Here is a 6,074-nt window from a genome sequence, read left to right on the forward strand (position 1 = left end):
CTCCAAGTTAGCGAATAGCTTTCAGGATCACCTATGTAACCTCATTCACCCCTAAGACCTCCACATCTGCCATGGTCAGGAGGGCATTCCACTGGCCCACAGAAGGTAGCCCTCATACTTGGGTTGTCTACAGGTCTGTCCCACAGGCTGGAAGTTGCCTTCTCTTCCCCACTCTAATGAAAGCCAACCTTCAAATTCAACTTAGAAAGAAGGGCCTTTCTGCTATGTCACCCCCTCATTATTCTAGCTTTGAAGTCTTTAGTAGACTCATCCCACCACTAAGCAGAGACCATAGTCAACCCCCAGGTCACCCTTTAACCAGATCCCAGTGCCTAGCACAGACCAGGGATCCACGATGTCAGTGACCCAAGTTAATTACTCTGGCTCTGTTTATTGTGTGGTTCCTTGCTGGCTCACATGTTGTTTTTTCTGACATGCTATCTCTTGCTTTCCCTTGTATTTCCATATCTTTATCTTCTTGTACAGAATCCAGTTCATACTGCTGGTCTAGGAGGTCGTCAGCAATAGTCTGTTGACTGGCCATTGCCAATGGAATATATGGTGGGATGCTATGTAGCAGAAAGACATGAAAGTGGACTGGTGTGTAGTTTGAAAATTTGGGGCAAATTAATCAGTTAATGGTGGAGCATCTACAAAGAAACCAGTCAAACACCTGTATCTTTTCCCTTTCCTCCAGCCTGTTTCCAGCAATTTTTTTTTTAAGATTTTACTTATTTATTTGAGAGACAGAGATCACAAGTAGGCAGAGAGGCAGGCAGAGAGATGGGGAAGCAGGCTCCCCACGGAGCAGAGAGCCTGATGCGGGCCTCGATCCCAGGACCCCGAGATCATGACCTGAGCCAAAGGCAGATGCTTAACCTACTGAGCCACCCAGGTGCCCTCCAGCAAATTTCTTAAAACACAAATCTGTGTTTATTCCCTTTGTCTCATACCTTGTCCATTTAATCTGATTTTATTTCCCACACTCCACACAGGTGCACACTCTCTGAAATGCTCCCACTAACATCCAGATGAACAGTTTTTCTTAAACTCTATCCTCACTAATCTTCCCAATGAATCTGATGTGGCTGTTAATTATCTTCTTGAAAAATCTTCCCTCGTCCTCAGACTGATTGGAATACAGTTTGCCTCCCATCTCTGACTAACTTTGTACCTGTTTCCTTTGTTGGCTCCTCTTGTGTCTCACTTAAAACATGGTGTGTCCTAAGACGTTTTCTCAACTGAATGTCTCCTCCTTGTCTGTACCTCCATCTCAGTGATCTCAACTACTCCTACGCTTTCAATTAACACCTCTGTGCAGATGCTCCCTGATCTTCACCGCCCAATGGATCTACAGAGTTCATCCATATTTCAACTGTCTGCTGGACCACACTGTCTAGATAATCCTTTTAGTCTCTCAAATGCAGCCATTAAAAGTGAACAAACCGTCTTCTCTTCAGACTGGCCCCTCCTAACTTCCCTATGAACACTTATGAAAGAAAATGCGCCGCTGACATTTAAATATATCCAGAACTGAATAATCGTCCACTCCCTCATTTCTCTCAATCCCATATCTAAGGAGGTGACATTTATTCATTGACATATGCAATGAGCTGGCATTAACTGATTGCCTACCAATGCCAGACTCTGGGGATGTGGTGTGGAAAAAATAAGAGGGGGGAGGGGACAGGGAGAGGGAGGTCTTATCCCAGAGAACTTATTATAAGGGAAGGACAGAAAATTATTCCTTCATTTAATAAATGTTTTTTGAATAACTACTAAAAGCCAGGCACTGTTCTGGGTACGAGGTCCTTCAATCCCACCTCTGCAGTGTCTTTTTCAGTTGAGTTTAGGTCTAGTTAGAACTTCTAGATCAATTTTTTTAAATGGGAAGAACAGGCTTGTTGCCTTAGTATTTTATTTTTTCTACTAGTAATTATTGTTAGCTACTGGCTTAAAATAGATACTTTTAAGAAGTATTTGTTTATCCTAAATCACGTTTTTCCTTTTTCCTTTTTATATTAAAATTTTGTTTCCTTATCTTCCAAAGTTTACTAACTTTGATTCTCTATCCTCTGTCTCTTTTGTGCTTCAACTCGGCCCAGATGCCAGCATTAGACAACTACTCCTACAACAGAACTCTAATTGCTTCCTTGCTTTGAAATGTTTGAAGGCTCAGCAGATACAATCTCGATTCTGCAGTCAGGAATTCAAGACCCCCATTCTGTGACTGAACCTTGCTCTAATCTTTCATTCTGGTCTTACCAATCAGTCCCTTTCATGTATACCTGCCTTCTATTCAGATAGGATTATTCAGTGTTCATAAACATAACCCACACTTTCTTGTCTCACCCAAAGTTGTGCCCTCCAAGTGGAATGTCATCTGGTCCACCACTACTCTCTTAAGTTCTTCACTTCTTATTTTTTTTTTTTTAAGATTTTATTTTAGAGAGAGAGGAGAGAGCGAGCATGAGTTGGGGGAAGGGCAGAGAGAGAGAATCTCAAGCAGACCCCATGACAAGTGGGGAGCCCAACTCAAGGCCTGGTCTCATGACCTTCAGATCATGACCTGAGCCAAAACCAAGAGTGAGAAGCTTAACTAACCGAGACACCCAAGGGCTCCAAGATTGATTTATTTGAGAGAGAGAGAGAGAGAGAGAGATGGTGTATGTCAGTGAGCATTGGAGGGGGAGTGGCCAAGGAAGAGAGAGTCTTAAGCAGACTCTGTGCTAAACACGGAGCCTAATGCATGACTCAATCTCAGGACCCTGAGATCAGGACCTGAGCTGAAACCAAGAGTCAGAGGTTTAACCTGACTGAGCCACCCAGGCACCTCTCAAATTCTTCTAAGTTACAGCTCACTTGCTTTATCATGATAAAGATGTGTGCCTTATTCTCCCTAACAGCTTGCTAATACATGGAGGACTGATTCTAATCACATTTATGACAAGTCTACCATTACCCCACATACAACTTGCAAAGGGGCTTTCTCATTATGATTGCTGAATAAGTATTTACTAAATAAATTTTACCAGAAGCAATTTTCTAACCGTTTCATGTTTGTACATTATTTCTTTCCATCATGATTATAAAGCCTTTAAGAGCAGGGACCATGTTCCCTCCTTTCCTTCTGTTTTCTACATGGTTCTCCTATAGAAATACACACAGAGAACAAGTATAAATGTTAGCAGAATGAACAAGTAATAAGTTATGTGTTTTCATAGAAAAACACAGTATTATGTTAAAATCTGTAGTCCTATTCTACGGTCTCAGATTAACCCCATGTTTGGACACTAAGAAAAGAAAAACAAAACTGGACGCACCTGGGTGCTCAGTGAGTTCAGCCTCTGCCTTCAGCTCAGGTCATGATCTCAGGGTCCTGGGATCAAGACCCGCATCAGGCTCTCTGCTCAGCAGGGAGCCCTCTTCCCCCTCTCTCTTTCTGCCTGCCCCTCTGCCTACTTGTGATCTCTTTCTGTCAAATAAACAAATAAAATCTTTAAAAAAAAAAAAGAAAAGAAAAGAAAAAGAAAAACAAAACTGTAGCTGGTAATATTAACATCCATAACATTCTTTGGCTTTTTCTAAGGTTTTATTTATTTATTTGTTTGTTTGTTTGCAAGAGGGAGTGAGAACGACAGCTTGCGCACATACAAGAGGGGTGAGGAGCAGAGGGAGAGGGAGGGAAGAGTCTCAAGCAGACTCCCTGCTGAGCGTGGAGTCTGATGCAGAGTTCAATCTCATGACCCTGAGAGCACGATCTGAGCTGAAACCAAGAGCTGGACACTTAACTGACTAAGCCAGCCAGGTGCCCCTCTTTGTGTTTCCTAAAGAGCTATTGCTTCTCTATAACAAAATCTATCACTTTTTATGTGCTTATTTTATAACTCTACTTTACTGAACTTCACTATTCGTTCTTTAAAAAAATTATCTTAAGTTTTCTTGGTAGTTAATCATTATTTGTAAAGATAATTTGTCTCTAAAATAGTTACATCATTTTCTTCTTTTTCTTATCTTATTGCATTAGTTAAAATTTCTAGATCAATATTTTATAAATGGGAAGAAAAGGCCTTTCCCTTTTACTGTTTTGTTAGCTTTTGGTTTCAATTAGATGTTTGAGAAGTATTTGGGTATCCTAAACCACTGTATTTAACCTTTCCTTTTGATATTAAAGTTTTATTTGTACTCTTACCTAATTGCTCTTTTAGACTGGGCTGTATAACTTAAGTGACGAGGAGACTGGGAACTGCTCAGTGATACGATCAATGACAGAAAGTGAAGCCAGATCACTTGTATCATGAGTCGTTTGGCCTGCCTTCACTGACAAAATAATCAAGAGAATTATGAATATGGGGTAGCCTTTGTACCATTTAGATGTGGACTTTCTGGGATAAAGGTGACAAAATATGAAAATGCTAGTGAACGCTTCCATTCGACAAACATTTATTGAGTGCTGCTGTGTGCCAGACATTATTCCAGTGCCGGGCTGTAGGAATGAACACGACTAAGTCCTTGCTTTCATAGGGCTTTCATGCCAGAGAAGGCAAATGATAAATTAGCAAATAAGTGAGCAAGATATTTTAATATTTATGTGCTATAAAGATAATAAAATAAAGTATTAGAAAGGGCCTCACAGGATGGTTACTCTAGCCGAGGTGGTTCCAAGAAATGGTATTTGAAGAGAGACCTAAGTGATAAGAAACAGCCATCTATGTGACGATGACAGGGAGACCACTGCAGGTAGAAGAAATAGCTAATGCAAAGGCTCTAGGGTTGATCTTGGCATTTTTCAAGAACAAAGAGAAGGCTGAGGAGCAGCACTTGGAAGGAGAACAGCAGGGTCTAGGTTTGGAGTGGTAGGAGGACCAGATGGTGGTGAAAAATCTAGGTTACGTGTGCTCACAGAAATCATTTTTAAGGATGAGGATAATAATACGTTTGTTAAGATGAAGTCTATTTACGATGCAAATTATAAACATTTATAGAATTAACTCAAATCTTAAGTAGGAAATAGGCCTAGATAATTCCATCCCACATCAACATTCTCATTCACTTGTGTTTTGTCACCTTGAGTGGCAACAAAGATCTTAGGACGATAGCATGCGTCCCCAGGAGCAAACTTTTCTTATGCAATAGACTGTGAGCCACTATCTTGTTGCTGGTTTAGATGATTCAGAGAGATAGATCATCCCAACCAATTAGCCATGGGTTTTACAGAGCTGAGGAATCACATCATCTCTACTAGCTGCAGCCCTCATGGTAAGTTAAACAAAACCACATGACTTAGTTCCTTTCTTTGTAATCTTATTTGGAGAGAAGAACCAGCAAACAAAACACTTTCGGTCCCTACTAAAATTCTCCAAAAATAAAGTATGTAACAAATGGGTCTGCGTGACTCAGGGTGGTCACTGGCCATGTGTCCTGATTTAGACTCTGGGGCTATTTTTGATTTGTCATCACTGGCTGGCCGTTTGGTCTCCGACCAGCCCAGGACACTGGTCAAAGCAGGGCTTTGTCACAGCACAGAAGCTTGTGGCCAAAAACCTGGCAACTTTCTGTCCCTTTGTGAAAGGAGAACATTGTATCCCAGTTGTGGCTGGATTCTGCTGCCTCCAAAGGGCCAGTCAAGCTATTGTTATGTTATAGCTTCAACTGTTCAGATGATGATCATGTTTTTGGAAAGAGTGGCTCACATGGCTTCTTGGCCTTTTGGCTAAGATCAAGTGTGGAAAGAGTGGCTCACCAATGAGATCTCTGGGGTCCTGGGGCTTTCAGAGTGATGACAACCAGAAAAAAGCAGGGACAGTTTCCTCTCCTCAAACATCACCAGGAGGTCCTCACCCTTCAGGCAAGCCACGTGCTCAGCACAGGCCTGGAATAGAGTAACCGCCCCAATAAGAGTCACTGGGTTATTTCTGTATTTTGTGTTTATCTGGCCCCCAAAAGGATTCTTTGGAAGTCTCTGGAGCAGCTCTCAAAGATCAGCCCGTGAATTAGGCCCGTCTTTTTCCACTGGTCTCCAGCAAAATGAGAAAAAACTTTAAAATTTAGAAAACACACACATGCATATGAGA

The 6,074-nt window shown here is 41.5% G+C and overlaps 1 long non-coding RNA gene across 9 annotated transcripts in view; it reads right to left on the bottom strand.

Annotated features, from left to right (window-relative positions):
• Positions 1-6,074, bottom strand: part of LOC132025411 (uncharacterized) — a 109,100-nt gene that overhangs the window by 77,991 nt on the left and 25,035 nt on the right. The window lies entirely within an intron of this gene.

The sequence above is a fragment of the Mustela nigripes genome, chromosome 10 (genome assembly GCF_022355385.1).
Source record: "Mustela nigripes isolate SB6536 chromosome 10, MUSNIG.SB6536, whole genome shotgun sequence".
Taxonomy (NCBI): domain Eukaryota; kingdom Metazoa; phylum Chordata; class Mammalia; order Carnivora; family Mustelidae; genus Mustela; species Mustela nigripes.